Below are 21,835 nucleotides of genomic sequence, written 5' to 3' on the forward strand. Positions count from 1 at the left end.
TGGTCTGGGTAAGAAGACATAAACCTAAATAGAGATACATATGTCTACCCAGACAGATCTGGTTCTGGAAGAAAGGTTCAGCACCTGAGTTCGGCTAGTACAGGCAGTTTGCAGATAAAATACTAATCTTTTGCAACAAGTGAGAAGCATCTTTAGAATCTAAAGAACTGAATAATCTACAAAAGTAAATAAATAAAGCGCGTAGCTTCTCAGGAGGCTGAGATCCCAGGATTACAGTCCAAAGCCAGCCTGGTTAGCAAAGTCTGAGAGACTCTTATCTCCAATAAACTACCAAAAAGTAGAGTCGCAGTAGCTCAAGTGGCAGAGTGCTAGTTTAGCAAACGAAGCTGGAGGACAGCACCCGGCTCTGACATCAAGACCCAGGACAGACACCAAAAGTTGAAGAATCTGCCCTGCAGTGCCTACTTTTCTTTAAGAATGTCAATAATTAGAGGTCTGTACTCAGGGAACACACTGCCCTATCATCCCAGACAGAGCAGAATCCAGTCCTAAATTGGAGTCAGTCTCTGCCCTGATAACAGCTCTGGTAAGATTACCCTGAATTAGGAGAGGGAAGAGGAGGAAGAGTAACCTGAATGCTAATTAAATAAGTTAATCATTGGACAGGGAATGTAACAATCAACAGATCCAAACAATCTGCAGATAAGCTAAATTAATCCACATATTAAAACAAATAACAGAACTAGGGTTCCTGCTGGCCAATATTGAACAATTCAGTCCTTTAAAACCAAAGACAAGGGGCTGGGAAGGTAGCTCAGTGGTAGAGCGCTAGCCTTGCATGCCTGAGGTCCTGGGTTCCATTCCTCAGCACCACATAAGCAAAAAGAAAAAAGCCGGAAGTGGCGCTGTGGCTCAAGTGGTAGAGCGCCAGCCTTGAGTTGAAGAGCTGAGGGACAGTGCCCAGGCCCAGAGTTCAGGCCCCCCAACCAGACCCCCCCCCAAAAAAAACAAAGACAAATTGCACAGTATTGTTATTTTCAAATATAGGTTATTTGATATTTATATGATATTTAGTATTTTAGATATTGTTTTGATACAATATTCAAAAAGAATACCATACAGCATAGTTTTATTACATAAGTATAAATAATAGGCTATTCATTATAACATTTTTCTGACCAAGTCAAGATATAGGTCCATTCTATTAAAAGACAGCAACAATACCTTTAAAAAAAAACAAACATTTTAAGAGTTAAGAGCATTGGTGTCTTGTGCCTGCAATCCTAGCCACTCAGGAGGCTGAGATCTGAGGATTGTAGTTCAAAGCCAGCCTGGGCAGGAAAGTCCTTGAGACTCTTATTGCCAATTAGCCACCAAATATCTAGAAGTGGAGGTGTGACTCAAGTGGTAGAGCACCATCCTTGAACAAGAAAAGGTAAAGGTCAGTGCCCAGGCCCTGAGTTCAAGCCCTAGTAGCCAACACAACAAAACAAAACAAGACAAAGCTGAAGAAGACAAAAAATCAGTAAATTGCTAAAGCTTTAAGAACAAGTCTTTCTGGCAGAGGTGAATGTATGAACTGTATAATCAACCTTCCACATGTTATAAGAAGATTAAAAGGAACTTTTAAATTTTCATATGGGTTAACCATTATCTAAAACTATAAGAAATTATTTCATTATGTTCTTCTTTTCAGGTGCAAAACTGTGAAAGATTTGTTAAATTCTTAAATGTTTTAGTCTACCAAGTACCAAAAACCTTGTTCAAAAGAATGGGCAGGGCACCAATGGCTCAAGCCCATAACCCTAGCTACTCGGAAGACTTCTGAAGCCATCAGTTCAAAGTGAGCCTAGGCAAGAAAGTTCATGAAACTCTTATCTCCAATTAACCACCAAAAAGGCAGAAGTAGAGCTCTGGCTTGAGCCTGGAGAGAACCAGCTTTGGAAAAAAGTTAAGGGGCACTGCCAGGGCCCTGAGCACCAGCCTTAGTCCTGGCACAAAAAAAAAACAGCTGTCACTTGTTGCCACAAATGGCCTGTGGACACAGGTTTGAGAGACAGAGGTAAAGCATGCCTCCTCCTAAATCATCCAAGACTGAAGCAAATGCAGGCACTTACACCTGGCTGTCAGGAGGAAAAGTTGTAGCACTAACACTAAGTTTCAAAGTGACCATCAATTGCACACTGTGCTAAGGGGGAAGGTCTACAACAGCAAGGAAGGAACTGAGAACGGCTGCTCGGGGTGTTTGCTTTAGGAGCCTTAAATTCTACACAACTGTCATTTGCTGAGAATTGCCACTTACTATCAATTTTAGCCAGACAATGAAACAAATCCAATGAACTCTCCCTTGGCCTTCGCTCTTCCTTTCCTTCTGCCACCCGAACCAGAAAGGCCGAAAGAGGTCACAATAAACCCAAGCAGAAAGGCAAAACTAACGGGTGTTTTTGTTTGGCTGGTTGGTTGGTTTTATTGAGAATTTGTTGTTTGTCTGTTTGATTTGGGTTGGTTTCCTTGTATTTGGGGCTCACACAACATAAAGAACATGCAACATTCAACAAGGTGCTGCGAAGAAGGAAATCTTCACCCAAGTGTAACAGGGATGGAAAGAATCTCGAACCCGTGGATGAAAGCCAAGCGCTTTACCCTAGGAAGCAAAGTCTGGGAAGCCGAGCTCCAGGCCAAGGGAAGCCAAGGGAACGGGATGTTGCTGTTGGGCTGGAAACGGTAAAGAGCAGAGCGAGCTGAGAGCCAAGAGCTGCCATGCACACTCGGAAGCGCTGCAGGGGAGGTTAATACTACCGTGATTAATACTGTTTACAGGAGCAATAAACGTTGGGTAAACACCCAAAGCAGCCTTAGAGTGCGAGCCGTCTCCTGGGCGGAGGGGTGTGAGGTAGCCCCACGCGAGCCCTGGCCCTCACCGCCGGCTGCTTACAACTGCAGGACCCACGCGATTCGCATTCCTGCGATTCCTGCCCGAAGGCTGAGCACCCCCGCGCCCACTACCCAGCCACGACAGCAAGCTCCACGCCGACACACGCGGCTGCGGCCACCAAGACCAGCCCGGGCTCGGGGCGCTCGGGCCACGCCGACCCCTAGTGCGCCATCGGGAAAAGTCGCCCGCCAGGTCCTCGGTGACCCCGGCGACCTGGGCGTTCTCCCGGGTTGACTCCGGGGAGTAGGGGCGGCAGTGACACCGAGTTCTCCAAACAGATTCTCTAGCTAGCCCTCAGGAGTCGGGCGCATTTTCTTTCCTCGCCTGGAAAACAGCAGCTCATCAGAACGGGTCTCTGGGATTCCGGGGCGTTCCAGAAAAGTGTCTTTAAACAAGGCGCCTTCCCCCCAAAAAAGTTGCACGGCCTTACCATCGGAGCTCCGTGGGGTTGGTAAGTTGGCCCTGGGCAACCAGAGCCCCGGCTCCTGAGCCCAAGTTAGGCTGGGGGCAACGAATTACCTGGTCGAGCGCAGCCCGAGAAGCCACGAGTCCAGAAAACCAGGCGATCGCGCGGGACGACGCACCAACGGGGCACCGGTCCCCCAGCTGCAGTCCGGGGTCCGCCCGATCGCCCCACCTGGGGGAGCAGCCACCCTGCCGGGGGTCGAACACGTCTCCAGGCAGGCGCTGGGGAGCGCTCCCCGGCCCGCCGAGCACACCGCCACCCTCTCCCACCCTCGCCAGGCGGACAGGGCCCGGGCCCCGCCTTCCCGGGGCCGGGGTGTGTGACAGGCTCTCCTAGAAGGCCACGTCCCCGGTTGGAGATCACTGGCCCGGCGCCCTACTTGGCGACGCGACGCACCCGGGCGAGCCCCTCTCTCCACCCCGCCCGGCGAGGAGGAGGTGGAGGGAGCCGAGGCGGCCGCACCGATCCTGTCCACGATCCTGCCTGGAGTCCCCGGCACGAACTCGCAGAGATCCCGAGGACCCGGCCGCCCCAGTCCTCCCCACGCGTCAGGTATTCTCTATCCCGGCCGGGAGAGCCGAGCCGAGTCTCCAAGGAAAGTGCAGGCAGAAGTGGATTCCATCCCCAACTTAAGAAGGCACCCGCAGCCCCGACCCCCGGGCCCTGGAGACACAGAAAGGTCCAGACTCCGCCCACCCACCTCCCCCTTCCCCCCTCCCGCTCCCGCGCGGGGCGGGACGGGGGGGGGGCGGAGGTCTCCGATCCCAGCCCCGGGCTTCGGTTCCATCCGCCGTGGCTTACCTGCCGGCCTGCGGGCGCCTGCCCGGGCTCCACCGGTGTTGGGGGCCCCGCGATCGGCCGCGGGGAGGTGCCCGCGCGCGAGTTGGGTGGTCAGAGGGGTTGGGGTAAGGGACTAATTTTTTCTTTTTCTTTTTCTTTTTTTAATGAATGTGAAAAAAACTGGACCGGAGCGGGCCGAGGAGAGGAATTGACACCCGATCGGAAACGCCCCCTGACCGGTGCAATCTTCCTGCCCCCCCCCGGGGGGGAGTTCCGCCGGAGACAAAAACAAAACCGTCCGGGCGCAAGCCGGGGCCGGCGCGCGCCTTCCACCTCGCCGCCCCCCAACCGCAGAGTTTGACTCCGAAAGAACGGGAGCCCCGTTCTACCCCCCACCCCGCGATCAGATCCCCCCCTCCCCTCCACGGGGCTGCGCGAGCTCGAGGCTCCTCCTCGCCCGGCGGGAGAAAGCCCGCGGCCGCCGCCCGCTGCCCCGCTCTCCTCCTCCGAGGAAAGGCGGCGACTCCACAACTTTGTGCGCCCGGGAGGCTGCCGCGGCGCCGGCCCCGCCTCCGCGGCCTCCGCCGTCTCCTCCTCCCGGGCGCCGCCGCCGCCGCCGCCCCTTTGTGGGAGCGCAGCGCCCGGGGGCGCGGAGGGAGGCGGGGCGGGGGCCGGGCCTCCGCACCCCCCCAGGAAGGGCTCGGGTGGGGTCCCCGGGCTCTGATCTCCTCGGCTGGGGGAGGCCTGGGAGACCGAGCGGCCCGCCGCCCACCTCACCCCGCGCCCCGATCGTTTCTCGGCCCTTCGGCTCGGCGGCCCAGCAACTTTGTTCCCAGAGATCAGCTCCCCCCGCCGCCCTGGGCGGAGAGCTTGGCCCGGGCCGCCGCCGCCCGCACCAGTCCGGGAACGCGGCCGCCCCGGTCACCTGACCCCGCGCGCCCCGTCAATCAGCGCAGGCCTGGCGCCCTCTCCTCGCGCGCCCGTCCGCCCGCCCGCCCGCGGGGGTGGAGCGGCCTCCCCGCTGGTGAGCCCGCGAGGAGCCGCGCCGCCTGCAAACACAGCCCTCGCTTCTGTCGCCTCGTCTCAAAACCTGAGACAGGCTAACTGGTTCCCTGCTTAGGGTCGATGTCAACTTGCGCACATTACTTATATCTAGTTCTAGATCCAAGAGGATTTTAATTTGACATATTGTTCTCAGTCTTGGTAATCTCCACTTTGGTTCTGCTTGACATATTGTTCTCAGTCTTGGTAATCTCCACTTTGGTCCTGTTATAGGGGTGTGTGTGTGTGTGTGTGGCCAGAGATCAAACCTGTGACCTCTTACATCTTACAACCAGTGGCTCACCTGTAATCCTCCACCTTACTCAGAGGCAGGAAAGTCTCTAAGACTTTTATCTACAGTTAACCACCAGGAAAGCTGGAAGTAAATTTGTGCCTTAAGAAAAAAAAAAAAAAAAAGCTAAGGGACAGTGCCCGGCCTTGAGTTCAAGTCCCAGTACCAGCATTTTAAAAAGAAAAAAAAAAAAAGAGCCTGTATCATGAAGCTAAACTTCCCCACCCTGTGTTACCAAACTTTCCTGGCATTGTTTTTCTTTTTTTTATTGTAAAGCTGCTGTACAGAGGGGTTACAGTTACATGAGTAAGGCAAAGAGTACATTATTTGTCGAGCATTGTTACCCCCTCCCTTGTTGTGGACCCACTATCCCTTCCCTCCCCCACCTCCCTCCCACCTAATCCCCCCCATTGTTTTTAAGACTATGAAAATAGTCACAATTTCATTGTATCCCCATTCACATATACAATTTTTGCACTGGCTTTATTTTACTATTTTTCCAGTTTGCACAGCAACAACATCTGTTGATACAACCTGTTCCAAGCCTAAAGGGTTAGTCAAAAACAAAAAACAAAAAAGCCCTACGTGGAAAGAAGTGGCCTTGGGTTGTGCATTTTTGCTATTTACACATTTTGTTCCTTTGTGTTAGACACAGTGGGGAAGAGTTCCTAGTTTGCATAAGCAAAGTGGAAAGGATAGTTAACTGTTGCTTGCATAATATTTACAAGTTAATTTATGAGGCAATAAAGATTAATCATTAAGGGCTTTGAATAAGTTTCTCAGATAGAATTCACTGGCCTTCACTGAGTTATGAATTGAAAACCAGTGCTCTTGCTGTGGAACTAGTTGATCCTGAGTCTTTCCTTATGAAGTTTCTAGTTCAGCTTCCTTTGAGGATTTTCTTCATTGTAAGCCAAGTAAAATACTTGAGGTGAGCATGATCTAGATCTATGCATTCACTTTCATTCCTTCCTTCTTTAAACAAACCAAAATAAATAGGGAGGAGGTCAGAGAAGATTGGTAAACCAAAAAGGGTAAGGAACAATCAAAAAGGGTAAGGAACAATGCCTAAGTCCTGAGTTCAAGCCACAGTATTAACACCAAAAAACAAAAAGGGAGAGGAGTAGTGGAGAACGGTCTATTGGCTCGGTTTCGGGTGTTTCAGTTCTGGTTGGCTGGATCCATTGCTGGGTCAGAAATCAACAAAATGCCACAGACAGCAGAGGGGCAGAGTTTGCTTACATCATGGTGGTCAGGAAGCAAAGAGAACAGGCCCAAGAAGCCAATCACAACATACAGAATATCTAGGCCTCACCTAAGAAAGTTTCCTTCACCTCCATTAGTGCTGTTAAATTATCAGTCCATCAGTGAATTCATGCACTGATAAGGTCAGAGGCTTATGATCAAATCACTTCTCAAGGACTGGATCACTAGCTGGGGACCATGACTCAACACACAGAACCTGTTTTTTGTTTAGCTGGTCCTTAGGCTTGAACTCAGGGCCTGGGTACTGTCCCTGACCCTATTTGTGTTCAAGGCTAGCCCTCTATCACTTCAGCCCATTGCACAACTTCCAGCTTTTCCTGACTAGTTTATTGGAGCTAAGAGTCTCATGGACTTTTCTGCCCAGGCTGGCTTCAAACCACAGTCCTCAGACCTCAGCCCTTTGAGTAGCTAGGATTACAGGCATAAGCTACCAGAGCCACATGAAATCTTTTGAGGGATTCTTCATATCCAAACCAGACCCCCAGGAAAGTTGATGGAAATTCATGCCTGTAATCCTAGCTATTTAGTAGGTAAAAGTAGGAAGATCCCAATCTGAGGCTGCCTGGGCAAAAGCACAACCCATATCAGAGAAAACAAACTACAAAGCAAAAATGGATCAGGGGCATGATGCAAGTGGAAGTCATGAGTTCAATCGCTAGTATTAAAGAAAAATATAAAAGAGAAATACTAGGACATTTGCTACATATCTTAGTGAATTCTTCATGGAAATATCTATACCTGTTGTGCAAGGTAAAAATAGCTTTAAAAAAATCCTTTCTAATGGACTAAAAAAAATGAGCTCTTTGCCCCAGCCCAAGAAATAAGAACATATGAAACTTTTCAAGAACAACCGATAGAAAACATACTTTAAAATTCAGATTATCTGATGTGGTGGTAAATTCTGTGATTCGGGAGATCTGTGGCAGCCCAGGTAGCTTCAGGACCCAGGAGGTCTAGAACAGAATGGCTTGAGAGTCACTCATGGAGACATTGTATCCTTGGTGAGTGGGAAGTTCTTGCCTGCAAGAGGGAAATAAATCCAAGTCCAGCTGTGACTAGCTTTACCTTGAATTCCAGTGAATTCAGACCACCTAAAGACTGTTACAATTGCTAATACTTTCAACAGGTTCCTGGCAAGACAACCTTACAAATGGGAAGAGCTGGATCTGTTCTTAAGGAAAAGAGGCTCTTCTCTGTTGACCAAAGGTCAAGAAGATGAAAGCTGAGTTGCACAGTCCAGAGAAGTGAAGAGCAAAGGGGAAAGCTGATAGGAAGAGAGGGGGCGACTGGTGAACAAAGAAGGAATAACAGATATTCAAAAAGGGAAGGAAAAACAAGGCAACAATGCAGGAAAGAAGTCCAGCCCAACCCTTCATAGACCTGACACCCACTGAGATCAGAAAACACCCTTGAATAAAAATACCTCCTAGGTTGTCTTATCACACGTTAATTTTACTCAGTTTAGTTTGCTTTGTACAATGTTATAATGTTGATATTAGAAGGGATTTTACAGAAGCTCTCCTTCAACCCTTTATTTATAGACAGAGAAGCAAAGAAAAGATACTAAGTGGCTATAGTAATAATAATTGAAGTGGAGACCTTCACATTACTAACAAGTAGAAAGAGATGACCCAGTGTGGATAAGAATTCATGGCTAACAAGGAGAAGGAGGAGAATGTAGGGAAGGAAAGATAAAGCTAATAGAGCTGAGAACTAAGCTCAGTGCCAATTTTGATTGACAGTTATTAATAGCCTGAGCTTTTAAAACTCAAACTTTTACTTTCTGTATGTAAAACAGAAAAGGTAGTGCTTGCTTTAAGTGCTGTGGTGAGAATTCAGTGAGCTCGATACATTGGGCATTTGTCATGTGTTCCCTTTTCCTTTTATGATGATCCTTCTTCCTCTTAACAACAGAATTTGCTGCCTCTGAGTGACCATCTTCCCTGCATGGCAAACATTACCAGAACTCAATGTCTGCTGAGGGCTGGAAATGCGTACAGGTATGGGGCAGTGCCTATCTTCCAAGAGCTTATGCATAAACAATTACAAATTAACATGGGTACACTGATACAGCCAAGATGCCATTGGAATCAGGAGAGGGACACTTGAGCTGAGCCTTAACAAAGGAGTAGGAATCATGAAGGACATCTGTTGCTCTTGCCACTGCTCAGCACCATCCTCACCCCCAATTAACCAAACTAAGTGCTCTACCACTCAGCCACATCCCAGCCCTCCCCTCTGTGTGTGTGTGTGTGTGTGTGTGTGTGTGTGTGTGTGTGTGTCCCCGCCCTGGAGCTGAAACACTGAGCTGTTGTGTTGAAGGCTAGCATTCTACCCCTTGAGACATTTTGATGGTAAATTGGAACTAAGAGTCTCACTGACTTACTTTCCTTTCAAAAGCAATCCTCAGATCTCAGCCTCCTGAATAGCTAGGATTACAGACATGAGCTACCAGTGCCAGGCTCTTCCCCTCTTTCTAAAGAAATTCTTAACCTTCCCTTGGAAAAATGCTCTTCTTTTACTATAGTCAGAGTTTGTGGAGCTGTCAGTCACTTCTGCCTGCCTTCCCTAAGGGTGGGTTCATGACTCAGGAATCCTAGGATGCTGTTCCCAGCCACAATGATTACTCAGAAAGGCAGAAAATTCAGGTGGAGCCCAACACAGTTCTGAAGGAGATTTCATCAGCTCCAAGAGTGCACATGCCCGGTCCTGCCACTGCCCTAAACACGAGATAGGAGATAAGTACTGGAGGGCACAGAAAGGACGTTTCTTACCTGGCATGGGCACAGCACAGAAAGAGGCAAAGCAAGCCTTTCAGCTCATCCTGGAATACAGGCACCAACCTTAGCTTAAATAAGGGAAACGTTGGGCAAGTGGGGGAGAGGTATACATTATTGCACAGTTTGAATCTGGGGACAGAGTCAAGAATAATGAACTAAGTCGACTAAAACGATACCCCAGCCTTCTTTCTCGGCACAACCAGAATACAGGCAAAGGCTTCATCTAACAGGAGAAGACTGGAAGTGTGTTTCACAGAGAATCTGAACAGTCCAAGAAGAAACAGCTGAAGACAGACAATCTTGAAAAACTGAAAGACATAATATAATGAAAGCTTCTCTTTCTGATGACTTTAATGCACACACAAATAAAGATTACAGTGTATCAAGCCAAGCACTGGTAGCACACATCTTATAACCCTAGCTACTCAGAAGGCTGAGATTGGGAGGATTGTGGTTTGAGGTCAGCCCAGACAGAAAAGTCTATTACATTGCATCTCAATGGAAGAGGCTGGGCATGGTTGTGTGTATACCTGGCATCCAAGCTATGAAGCTTTAACTACATAGATCAAAGTCTAGATACAAGACCAGGACAAAATGCCATAGTCAATCTCAAAATAACCAGTGTAAAAAGGGAAGCTTAGTTATAAAACTGGCCTACGAAAGCTTGAGGCTCTGAGTCAAAACTTTAGAACAAATGAGAAGGAGGAGGAGGCAGCCACGGAGGAGGACTAGGAGAAAAAAGAAGAAAATGGAAGGAGGAGGAAGAATTATTATCAAACCTTTTACACAAATGTTGGGGAAAATATATACACTTGAAGAAAAAAAGACCCATCTGGAAAAAAATTAGCTATCATTAATAACTACATCCTGGAAAGGATGTAGAAATTTTAAAACTGATGAAACAAGGAGACTAAAAATGATCTTAAAGCAAGTTACAAACACAAGGTTAACATGATGGTAGAAGTGAACGTTTAGTAGGTGAGTTGAAAGAGAAGCCTGAAGAAATCTTATAGAATAAAGAGGCAAAAACGTGAACAATAAGAGAAAAGACATAAGCAAAATACAAGACCAATGGAGGAGAGTTTCCTCAAAGAGAGATTAGAGAAAACAAGTGGTTCATCCATGAAATAATAAGACTCTTGGGAAACTAAAGAATCTATGGTGTGGGTGTGAGGCTTACTGAATGTCCACTGCATAAACCCACACCAAGACATAGAAATACTTCACAGCACAGATATTTGTGTTCCTCCAAATTCACATGGCAAAATCCTTACCCTCAATGTTAGGAGATGGGGCCTATATATAGGAGATATAGGCTTATAGGAGATGGGTCACAAAACCAAAATGGTAAGTCTCATGAATGAGATTAGATTAATGCTCTTCCACAAGGGTGCCCAGAGCATTCTCTCTGCCACTAGGAGACAGCTCTGAAACTGCGAACAGGGTGATCACCAGAATGCAAACACACTGGCAGCTATGATCTCAAACTTCCAACATCCACAACGATGAGAAAGGAATGTCTATGGCTTCTAAGCCGCCCCGTGCAATGTTAGAGTTGCTTAGAAGACTATGGTTTCCAGAGTGGTGAGAAGAGAAAGGACCATATTCAAAGTATCAGAAATGATACTGAATAAACCTACCCCTTACCTGAAAAAAAAAAGACCCTAGATAAGGCCTAGCCCAAAGTATGAAAATGGCTCTGAACTTCTCACAGGAAATTAGAAGAAGATAGATCCATGCAAAGGAATTAATATCCAACAACTATTAAATGTTGAGCCAAGTGTGAATCAAACATTTTCTCCAGTCCCAGCCACACAACACACACACACACACACACACACACACACACACACACACACACACACACACACACACACACCTTAGAATTACTGAAGGATATCTGCCACCAAAATGATGGAGTAAGCCAAGAAAACTAAACGAAAGAATGCAGGATGACAGGAGTTCAAACACAAGGGAAATGCAGCAGGACACACTGAGAATGATGCACCTGTCATGGGAACAGGCAGCTGGACACAGAAAGGCTGACATGCTCTTCAAATGCTCTAAAAGAGAATTAAGAAGGTAAAAACTGATGTAATAGGGAAGAATATATCAAGAAGATATTTAAATGTCTGCTGGAGAGTTTGCATTAATGATACTTACTAAGTAAGAAACAAAGCTGTCATCTTTTTGTTCTATACAATATAATTGTATTGTCACTGGTAAGGTGTTGTACAGAGAGTTACCATTCTTTTTTGGACATTGTTACCCCTTATTTTGCTGTACCTCAGTTTCCCCCTCCCATCCCCTGCCCACTAGTGGCATAGATTACTTTCCCCACAGTGTATACTGAAGAGCATGGCTGCATTTGTTCACCCTCCCTCCCTCTGTTTCCGTGCCCCCTCTTTGCCCCCGCTAAAAAAAGTTTGTGTTTGTTTCTGAGACAGGGTCTTGCTATGTAGTTCAGCTTGTCCTTACATTTGCTTTGTAGTTTAGGCTGGCTTTGAACTGTTACATTATCTTTCAGCATCAGCCTTCTGGGATTACAGGCATGCACCACCATGCTTGGCTGATGGAAAACTACAAGTCGTAAAGGAAAGGAAAGGTATTCAGAGTTCCCTCAATGACTCAACACTAAATAGCCTAAAGGATCAAAATAACGTTTCCCTTGAACTTTGAGTTACTCAGAAATGCACTATTTCTAAATAAGGAGGCTGAACTTACAAGAAGCTCTTGCTGGGCCTGTAAATTAAAACCAGGATACTCAGCCCCGCCTCCACCCCCATTCCTCTCTTCGATTGGAGCCATTCTCTCCAGCAGTCACTTTACAATCACCTCGCATGCCAGGAAGAACAGAATTCATCCATAAGCATCTTGTGGCAAATGTCAAACCACTCCTGCCATACAATGCCATCTTCTTACCTGTGGAAGACAACAGGTGCAGCAAACGCTCAGGTCACCTGCCAGACTCCTCGTTCCTGTTCCTCCTCTCCAGTGGTTGCCCCCAAACAACAACTGTTTTACACCCAATGCTGACGACTGAACTAATGGTCAATGGCCCTGAGTCTTCAGACTGTTTAACTATGCTTACCTTCTTGCTCCCTACCCCCAGTTCTGCGTGTACACCCGCAAGACGGCTGACGATGCGCTAAAAGTGCTGTCTTCCTACAGCTGCCATGTAACAAATTTCCTTTCTCTGCCCTTTACCATGTCTCTTTATTTGACATATAGGGTAAGTGGCTGGACCTAAAGTGAGACCCACTTGACTTAGGGCCTACAGTCTGAAAAGCTAGTTTCAGAAAGAAGTAATTGTGATTGTGTCTGGTAAAGGCAAGAAAAGAAACTAAATCCATATCCTCATCTTTTATGATGGGAAATTACCAATGTCTAACCCAAAAAGAAAGAGAGAAGAAAGAAAAGGAAGGAAGGAAGGAAGGAAGGAAGGAAGGAAGGAAGGAAGGAAGGAAGGAGGGAAGGAAGGAAGGAAGGAAGGAAGGAAGGAAGGAAGGAAGGAAGGAAGGAAGGAAGGAAGGGAAGGGAAGGAAGGAAGGAGGGAAGGAAGGAAGGAAGGAAGGGAAGGGAAGGGAAGGGAGGGAGGAAGGGAGAGAGGGAGGGAGGGAAAAGAAGCAAGGAAGGAAGAGAAATAACATCACATGCATGCTAGAAGTCTGCAGTTAACTAACAGACACAGCAATTTTGAGTGCTGAAAGATAGACACCTCTGGGAAGCAGATATGAACAACTCTGGGTAGAGTCTGACATATGCGTTTACAACCTTGGTAGAAATACACAACTCTTTCAATTATGTGCATACATCACTTCAATAAAATACTCATAACCTGACTTCTATAATTGAAACCCCTTTCTACAACTATAGAATAATAACAGTAATAATGACAATAATAAATATATATATAAACTAAAAATAAAACAGGCTAGCAGAATTCATACGCACACATGGAAAATCATAACAAAATCATGTGTGAGTCAGAGCTGGACATTTAAATAGGGAACATGGTCTTTATTTCCATGGAGGAACTGGCATGTGTGTATGTGTGCATGCGTGTATAATATGGATCTCATTGAATTGTGTGGCAGTTATGCTTCTGAATTATGCACCTAAAATTATTAAAAATAGCCTGGCACTGGTGGCTCATGCCTATCATCCTAGCTACTCAGGAGGTCGGATCTGAGGACCATGATTCTAAGTCTGGCAGGATGGTCTGAGAGACTAAACAAAAATCTGGAGATGTGGCTCAAATGACAGCATCAACCAGCCTTGAGAAGAAAAAAAAGAAAGAAAGAAAAAAAGCTAAGCCCAGCCCTTGAGTTCAAGATTCAGCGCCGGCACAAAACCAAACCAAAACTATTCAAGTAAATTTTATTAGTTGCATTTCACAATATGTAAAAGTTAAATCAAAGTCAATGGCCATCTTCAAATCAGATCTGGACATTTTAATGGGTTCAAGCCCTCATTCTACTTGGGGGCCTACTGTGTAGCCTTGGGCAGGTTGCTAAACTTCCTGAGCCTCTCTGGTTGGGACTGTGCATCCTGCTGAAGATCTTTGCAAAGGCCCTGGGTACCAGAACATACCATGCCTCTGGACGCACACATCACAGAGACCTGTGGGACAAAACCCTCTGCCTGGCTCTTTTCCCAGACTAAGTGAATGCAACGGTGCTGCGGCCTGCCCGCAGATTCTAAAAACAGTAGGAGAAACTGGAAACAGCTGGGGGGCTGGAGGACTGAGTTTCGGCCCCACCCAGGCTGTGCCTCTTTGGGGAGAATTCCAGCCAGCCGGGCCAGGGCTGCACTCCCAGTTCCCAGGCCTCCAGGGAAGAAGTGAACTCCTCCTCTGGCTGTCCACTAGCCAGGCCTCAGATCTGGCTTTGCTCTGGGTAGGGGAAGGGCGGGAAGTGAGGCCTTTCTCCCCTCAGTCAGTGGATGTGGGAAGGCTACTGCTTGGGAAATAGGACTTATTAATCGGCTAGGCAGGATTTTAGAACACTTTATTAACCTCAAATTTGAAGCAATAGGATGCTTGTTTGCTTTGCAATGGCAGTCTCCTTTCAAATAGATATGTATTTCTAAGGTGAAATATTCCTGTGATATTTGTCCTTTAAAATTAACTACAAAAGCTGAGGGTTTGGGTTTTTTTTTTTTTTTTTGAGTAACAGTGATTGTGTGTGTGCGTGTGCATGCACACATACGTCTACAAAGTTCTCTAGTCTGTCGGTTAGCCATGGTGATTACAACAACCACAAATCTATCAAGTCAAAAGGCAACAGTATGGGTAGTCTTTAAAAGCTGGCAGCACAGGGGCTGGGAAGGTAGCTCAGTGGTAGAGCGCTTGCCTTGCATGCATGAGGCCCTGGGTTCGATTCCTCAGTACCACATAAGCAAAAAGAAAAAAAAAAGCTGGAAGTGGTACTGTCGCTCAAGTGGTGGAGTGCTAGCCTTGAGCTGAAGAGCTGAGGGACAGCACCCAGGCCCAGAGTTCAGGCCCCATGACCAGACCAAAAAAAAAAAAAAAAAAGCTGGCAGCACATCGTGGAGTCCTAAAGGCAAAGCAAATGGGAGGAGGCAGGGGGTTAGTGGTTGTTATCTTAATTGTAGATGCCTGGCCTACCAGAACCCTAGACAAAGGCTGAAGCCATGTACTTCAGGCTTGAGATTACATGACTGTCACGAAATCTTTGTTTAAAATGAAGAAGCAGAAGACACCAAATCAGAAGAGAAGGAAGGAAGGGAGAGAGAGAGAGAGAGGGAGAGAGGGAAAGGAGAAGGAGGAAGAGGAGGAGGAGGAGTGGGAAGGAGGAGATGATGATTCTACCAAAGATTATAATTCTTACAATATAGTAAGTATTCAGATGAGGAAACTTAAAGAGCTTTTCTGTGTGAAGACAACATGGTTTACCAAAACCAAATGTGGCTTCTTAGCTAGTTCTTAATAGCAGGAGAATCTCCCTGAGCTGTTCCATTAAGGGGCGTACTCTGCTGTTCAGGGCTCTACCTGACCTTGAGGGCTCCCCATTATCCAGGATAGCCATCCAGCATTCCCGTGACAGGAGAGGGCAGAGCTAGGATTCCGAGGCTAGCCTCGGAGTTCTAGGTTTTGTTGCTCCTTTCCCTATTGTTGGGACGTATTAAGATTGATTAACTGCTTCCATTTGGCTAAGTGATTACTGTAGCTCCTCAGTGGCACCTCCCCAACTTGACCTCCAGCATCTCCAGGGGTGACCTTCAGAAGCCAAGTACTTGGATCATGTCAAGTAGAGATTCAGTAGTCACATCTGCTTTTCTGGTTCTGTAGAAAAAGCAATTTTTCCCATCAGGCTTTTATTTCTAATACCAGCTGGCAGTTCAGCAAGGGTCCTATAGCTCCTTCAGGAAACTCTCATACTACCTGTCTTTTGCCAAGAGTTCCATAACCAATGTTTTTCTTGCCAATACCAATATTGGAACTCAACCTTGTGGTTGCTCAGCTTGCTCAAAGCTGGTTCTCTACCTCTTGAGCAAATCTCCAGTCCAGCTTTTTGCTGGCTACATTGGAGAGAGAATCACTGCCTTTTCTGCCCAGGCTAGCTTCAAACTATAATCCTTTAGAACTCAGCCTCCTGAGATGCTAGGATTACACTTGTGAGACACCAGCACCTAGCTGAGTACATTTTTACAACGTTAAAAATAGAACTGGTTAGCCAGGCACCGGTGCTCACGCCTGTAATTCTAGTTACTCAGGAGGCTGAGATCTGAGGATCACGGTTCAAAGCCAGCCCGGGCAGGAAGGTCTGTGAGATTCTTATCTCCAATAAACTACCAGAAAACTGGAAGTAATACTGTGACTCAAGTGGTAGAGCGCTCACCATGAATTGAAGAGCTCAGGGATAGTGCCCAGGCACAGAGTTCAAGCTCAGTGACAGACAAAAAAAAAAAAAGAACTGGCTTTCTTTTGTCCCAGAAATTTGTATTTTGGACTTTTATTTTCTTTCCTCTCTCTCTCTTGTCTCCCCCCCCCCCCCCCGCTCTGTGAGTCATGGGGCTTGAACTCAGGGACTGGGCACTGTCCGTAGGCTTTTTCACTCAAAGCTAGCAGTCTAACACTTTGAGCCACAGCTCCACTTTCAATTTTCTGTTGGTTAAATGGAGAGAAGAGTCTCACAGACTTTTCTGCCTGGGCTGGCTTTGAACTATGATCCTCAGATCTCAGGCTCCTGAGTAGTTAGGATTACAGGCATGAGTGACCGGCACCTGACTCTGTGTGTGTGTGTGTGGGGGGGCATTGGGGCTTGAACATAGGGCCTCACACTTGCTAGGTAGCTACTCTACCCCTTGAACCATGCCTGGGGCCCTTTGTGCTTTAGTTACTTTTCAGGGTCTTGGTTTTGGCCAGAGACTGGCCTACACCTCAACCCTCCACCTTCTACCTCCTGTACCTGGGATTGCAGCCATAAACCATCAAGGCAATCTTTTTTTGGGGGGGGGGTTCCGGTCGTAGGGCCTGAACTCCGGGCCTGGGCGCTGTCCCTGAGCTCTTCAGCTCAAGGCTAGCGCTCTACCACTTGAGCCACAGTGCCACTTCTGGCTTTTTTTCTTTTTGCTGATGTGATGCTGAGGAATCGAACCCAGGGCCTCATGCATGCAAGGCAAGCACTCTACCACTGAGCCACCTTCCCAACCCCCAAGCCCAACTTTTTTGTACTCAGGTTGTCTTCCAATCTATGTCTCCCTAGTAGCTGGGAGTACAGACATTCCCCACCACACCCACTCCCAAAAAACTCAGAAAAAGAAAATTCAATCCCAGTCTTTGTGTCAGTTTCCAAAACGAAACTAAGCTTTTTCTCCCTTGAGTGAGATGCTCAGCCTACCAGCCAAGATAGAGGCAGAAAAGATCATGAGAGATGCAGGCTGGGAGAAGAAATGTGTCTTTGCCCCTTTGCCTAATCCAAGCCAGAAAACTGGGGCAGATGACAGCTCATAGAACATTCTAGCTGGAAAAGAATGCTGCCCTCAGCCAATGCTTTGAGAGCTGTGTTTCTTCATTCCAAGTTGGCTTTGAGTAATGGGCTAATAAATGGAAAAGTGTGAAGGACAACACGAAGAGCAGACAATGAAGAGCTGACTCTTGGATCCCACGTTGGCTACTTGTACCACTGTGAGATCACACGTCCTGATTTTCACCCAGTAAAAGAAGGTGACCTGAAAGATAAATGAACAGATTTTCTCCTTCTGAGGCTCATAATAAACATGCTTTTCATAACCTCAAAACTCTTAGGTAAAAATATCCATTTAGACTTATTTTATGGAAGTTTTAGGTAATGAATTGCACGTCCTTCTGTCCAAATAGCAGAGGTGATATATGGCTGTGTGCTCAGGCTTTCGTTCCAGTCTTAGCTCTAAGCTCAGCAGGCATGACATCAGGAAAATCCTCAGCTTCTCGGTTTTCTCATCTGTCAAATGGTAAGAAAGAGAACGATGCTTATGAGAGCAAGGGTGCATAAACACACAAAATACAGTAGTCAATCAATGCTCATCCTCCTGTAGATTTGATTCAAAAGTGCCCAACTCATACATTGTGCCCAACTGCACAATTTAAAATCAACACTCAGAAATTAGTGTGTTTACAAATGATACAACATCATTCTTTCTAATGGATGAGTAAAAATTCCATGTGTATATATGCCATATTTTCCTGATCCATTGGTCCACTGAGTAGCATCTGGTCTGATTCCATACCTTGACTATACTTCAGTGCTGTCACGAACATGGAAAGACCTGGGAAATATTATGTTAAATGAAGTAAACCAGGCCCAGAGAGACATAAAATGCATATTTTCCCTTATATGTGGAAGCTAGAATTGGCTTATAAACTCATAAGTAAATACATTGGATGGTATGGAGGTATATACAAATGTATTAACTGAAATGTGCTAGACTCAAAAGAAGAACTCAAATAGTGTAATTCCTTGGAAAGGCGAAGTCACAATTCAACAACATAATCAGCCAAATGTGGGCACTTGAAAGAGGTGAGGTTGGGATCAAGATGGGATAGAAAGGAGAAGAGGAGGACAATGCCATCAAGAATTCAATGTATCCTACAAAATTGACAAGAGTAAAGAACAGGGTATGTAGGGAGGGGATGGTGAGACTGTGGAGAGGGGTCACATGGCTCAAGATGCATTGTATTCATAAACTGCTTTGTTAAATAGCAACTCTTCTACACAGATATTTACAGATCATAATAAAAAAGTGTTTTAAAAAATTAGGGTGTTTCCATGCACTCACTGGGTACAGCTAGAAAAGGAAATGACAAAAAAAAACAGTTACATTGGCAATGGTATCAAAAAGAATAAAAATACTTCCAAATAAATCTAAACAAGGAGGTAAAAATCTTGCACACTGAATGCTACAAAAGATGGTTGAGACAAAAATTTTAAAGACGTATAAATGGAAAGGCCTGGCATAACTCATATAAATGGAAAGGCTCGTGGGCTGGAAGGCATAGTATGCAGTGATCTACAGCTTCAGTGCAATTGCTATCAAAATCCCAGTCAAATTTCTTATGAAAATAGTAATAATTATTCTTAGATTACTATGGGATTTTAAGGCTATTGAATAGCCAAAACAATTTTGAAGGGAAAAGTTGAAAGAGTCCTCTTTGTTCTTCCTTCCTTCCTTCCTTCCTTCCTTCCTTCCTTCCTTCCTTCCTTCCTTCTTTCCTTCCTTCCTTCCTTTCCTTCTTTCTTTCTTACTTTCTTTCTTATTTCCTTCCTTCCTTCCTTTCTTCCTTCCTTCCTTCCTTCCGCCTTGGGGCTTGAACTCAGGGCCTAGGCGCCCCTGCACACTTTTGCTCAAGGCTATGCTCTACACTTTGAGCTACATCTCCACTTCTGGTTTTCAGGTGGTTAATTGGACACAAGAATCTCATGGACTTTCCCTCCCTAGCTGGCTTTGACCATTGTCCTCAGATCTCAGCCTCCTGAGTAGCTAAGATTACAGGTGTAAGCCACCAGTACCCAGCTTCATATTTCTTGACTACACAATGTGTTACAAAGTTATTGTAATGAAAGTGTTACTATCATAAAGACAGACAGACAAACAGGCCAATGAACTACCAGAGAAATATACCCTCATGTCTATGTGAAAGTAATTTCCAACAAGGATACAAAAACCATTCAGGGTATTGAGTGCCTTCCATAAATGGTGTTGGGAACGCACCATTGGATTGCCTCATGCTAAAGAATGAAACTGGACCTGAATCCAATCTAAAAACAAACCCAGACTGGGTTAAACATCAAAGTTTAATACCAAAAACTATAAAATTCCTTGGTGAAAAAATAGGGGGGGGGGAGTTACTGGATTTGATCATGATCTCTTGACCATCATACCTGCAACACAAGCAACCAAAGCAAACACGGAGAAGAGGGACAACACCAAACGCAGAGAGTTTTGTCCACTGAAAGAAAAGACAGGAGCAAGAGAAAGAAAAGGTAGCTGGAGAATACATAACATTTATCCCACCAAGGGTCAATAAAATCCCTCCAGCTCAACAACGTAAGTCAAATACCCCTATTATCCAATGAGCAAAGGACTTGAATAGATCTTTCTACAAAGAAGATTCATAGATAGCTAGGATGCCTACAGAAAGCTGCTAGCCCCAGTTATCCTCACTGAAATGCACGTTTTGAAATACGAGGTATCACCTCATTAGTATGGAAACTTTAAAAAAAATCAGCAATATGGAGCAATAAATTGCGATCTGCTCACCCAGAGTGTGTAAGATGATCCCACTGCTTAGAAAACCACATTGTAGCCAGGCACCAGTGGCTCACGCCAGTCAGCTAGCTCCTCGGGAGGCTGAGGTCTAAGGATCGTGGCTCAAAGCCAGCCTAGGCAGGACAAGCCGTGAAACTCTCATCTCCAATAAACCACCAGAAAACTGGAAGTGGTGCTGTGGCTCAAGTGGTAGAGTGCTAGCCTTGAGCTGAAGAGCTGAGGGACAGCACCCAGGCCCAGAATTCAAGAGAAAAGAAAAGAAAAAAAAAAAAAGAAAAGAAAATCATACCGTGGTTACTGAGAAAACAGAAAAAAAGAGCTTCCACACAATCCTGCTATTCCCTGCTGCTGTGTAGTGAAAAGAACTGAAGACAGGGTTTCAAAGAGATATTTACACACACACACACATCTTCAGAGCAGCATTGTTCAATTAGCCAAAATAGTTGCCACCCAAATGTCTGCCCATAACTGAACGACTAAACGCAAAGTATTAAATACAAAGGAACACTGTGCTACTCATGTGTGAGACTGTGGTACCGGGATTTGAACTCAGGACTTCGTACTTGCTTGCAGGTGCTCAAACCCCTTGCAACACATCCCTTGGTGCTTTTTTATTTTTTGCTGTCATATTTTCTGAAAAAAAATCATACTTTTTTTTTTTTTTTGTCAGTCGTGGGGCTTGAACTCTGGGCCTGAGCGCTGTCCCTCAGCTCTTCAGCTCAAGGCGAGCACTCTACCACTTGAGCTACAGCGCCACTTCCAGTTTTCTGGTGGTTTATTGGAGATAGGAGTCTCACGGTCTTTCCTGCCCGGGCTGGCTTTGAACCGCAATCCTCAGATCTCAGCCTCCTGAGTAGCTAGGATTATAGGCGTGAGCCACCAGCGCCCGGCTCATACTTTTTTTTTTAACCCAAGGCTATAATGATGTAGAGGAGCTAGATGCCTTACCTGCACACACACATAACCACCGAGACTCATACAGAGTCTACACAAAGACTTTTTTCTAGTTACTTCACTGAACCTAGTCAAGAGAGAGAAATGGTCCAAATGTCAATACTGTCAAGAGACAAAATTGAAGCACACCTACTCATAGATCTGATTGGTTTTATCTGTGTGTCGTGACTTGGGTGGGTGATAGAATGACAGTGTCCACTAGGTAAGAGCCAAACAGTAGGATTTATAAGGTGGGAATTCAAAATAAGATGCTGGATACACAGCTGATTGGTTGGCATCAAGGTAGACCAGATGGCTTAAGGCAAAAGCACAGCAGTCTTACATTTTATGTGAAGCCAGGGTGGCTGGGATCTGCTGCATTCAGGTAACATTGTTCCATTGCGGGGTCTGCCGGCTTCCTGAAATCTGCCGTTTGGTGAGGTGGCATGTAGCATGAGTGACATCATTTTTATTTGTTCTAGTCTGCTGTGGCTTACGACAGGGTTCAGTCCAAAACAATGACCTCGCATCATTTTTCTTTAACAAGGGTGAATAGGCAAATTGCATTTATCCACACAATAAAATATTATGCAATAGGTATAATACTT

The 21,835-nt window shown here is 45.9% G+C and overlaps 1 protein-coding gene across 4 annotated transcripts in view; it reads right to left on the reverse strand.

Moving 5' to 3' along the window:
• Utrn (utrophin) overlaps window positions 1-4,526 on the reverse strand; it is a 427,285-nt gene extending 422,759 nt beyond the window's left edge. For 2 of the 4 annotated variants that reach the window (XM_070010729.1, XM_070010724.1), the window contains exon 1: window positions 4,164-4,526. The gene's annotated coding sequence lies outside the window, so the exon portion shown is untranslated. Of the gene's footprint in view, window positions 1-3,415; window positions 3,669-4,163 lie in introns of those variants that run through there. The other 2 variants (XM_070010730.1, XM_070010726.1) reach the window with 2 other exon arrangements.
• Between the last annotated feature and the right edge of the window lie 17,309 nt (window positions 4,527-21,835).

Source organism: Dipodomys merriami, unplaced genomic scaffold (assembly GCF_024711535.1).
Source record: "Dipodomys merriami isolate MVZ:Mamm:240054 unplaced genomic scaffold, mDipMer1.0.p SCAF_8, whole genome shotgun sequence".
NCBI classification, from domain to species: Eukaryota; Metazoa; Chordata; class Mammalia; order Rodentia; family Heteromyidae; genus Dipodomys; species Dipodomys merriami.